The sequence below is a fragment of the Petaurus breviceps genome, unplaced genomic scaffold (assembly GCF_028583685.1).
Source record: "Petaurus breviceps papuanus isolate PSGF00001 unplaced genomic scaffold, PetGlider_PUasm1.0 90879, whole genome shotgun sequence".
Lineage (NCBI taxonomy): Eukaryota > Metazoa > Chordata > Mammalia > Diprotodontia > Petauridae > Petaurus > Petaurus breviceps.
In genome coordinates this window covers 11,431,847-11,433,261 of record NW_027187368.1, presented here as the reverse complement: position 1 = coordinate 11,433,261, position 1,415 = coordinate 11,431,847, and the positions used below count along the sequence as shown (strand labels likewise).

At 36.5% G+C, this 1,415-nt stretch overlaps 1 pseudogene; it reads right to left on the bottom strand.

Annotated features, from left to right (window-relative positions):
* Positions 1–1,094: 1,094 nt before the first annotated feature.
* The window catches only part of LOC138150523 (nucleosome assembly protein 1-like 1 pseudogene), a 1,400-nt pseudogene continuing 1,079 nt past the window's right edge, over positions 1,095–1,415 (bottom strand).

Below are 1,415 nucleotides of genomic sequence, written 5' to 3'. Positions count from 1 at the left end.
GATGGTAATACCTCTTTTAAAATGTCATTTATCAATTTCTTTTTTTGGGGGGTGGGGAAGACAGGGCAATTGGGGTTAAGTGACTTGCCCAAGGTCACACAACTAGTAAGTGTTAAGTGTCTGAGGCTGGATTTGAAAGTCCTCCTGACTCCAGGGCTAATGCTCTATTCAATGAGCTACCTAGACCGCCCCCTACAATAATGATCTTTAAAGGATTATTATTATTTAAAATATTGTCCATTGGTTCTTCATTCACACATATATTGGTAGATGCAGGACTGCTTTTTAAAGTCCAATCCGTTCTCCCAAATAATGTCCATAAGTTACAACGATCAAGGTCAACTTCCAAATGTGTCAAATTAAGACATTATCTTGTGAGGACTCAATTCTCCTTGGTATTTTATTTTTAAATAACAACAAAAGAGCTCGCAAGGTGGTATAAGTGATCATTTTCAATGAAGGTGCCCCACAATACCACTAAGAAAAGGAAAGATGCTTTCAGTTTGAATGGACACAGTTACACAAGTAGAAAAGGATGCCAGCTTCTAAAAATACTAGTTTTTATTCACTCCACAGCGGCAAACAATGACCTTAATAGGGTGACTGACTTTCTTTGTAGATCACTATGTCGCATTAAAACACAAAAACCCATGAACAAGCAGACGGTTAACGAACATTAGCTGTGGTCTTACTGGAAATTCTTGACCGTGTACTAGTCTCTTTGCAAATCAAATTTCAAAATGCTTTATCTGCTAGTTAATACAAGTCACTGCATTTCTCTGACAAAGTAATGAAGGCACAGCTAGTGTAAGCTGATTTAAATCCATTCAACTACTGGGCTGAAAAGATACTTTGGTTGGTTCTTCAGAAAGATTTCTTTTTTCTAAGCCAATATTGGTCTCAAATAACAGTTTGGATAATTTTTCATAGCTATAGTCCAATAGCTACATGACAAAAGACTTCACAAGAACCAAACTATGTAGCAATGGACATGTGTTAGGGGATTCATAGCATTCTACATATCTGGCAGAAATTATACTATTAAAATGCTAGGTAGAATGAACCTATAATTTGAACTGGTTCTTAAACATTCATTTTTTCCTTTTTTAACAAAAATTGTTTACTTGATTCTACCAAGAAAATACAAAACATAAGGCTGCAAGTAACTACTAGTTGTGTTTAGGCTGGGACAGTGCAGTAATACTCAAGGCCACAGCACACACTGCTCACTACTGCTTGCTCTTGGCTGGGTTTCAATCTTTCTTCTGATCATATTCTGGATCATTTTCCTCATCAACTTCTTCTTCTCCTTCCTCATCACCAGCTTCTTCACATTCTTCTTCTTCTTCATCATCATCATCATCATCATCATCATCATCATCATCATCATCATCATCATCATCATCATCATCATC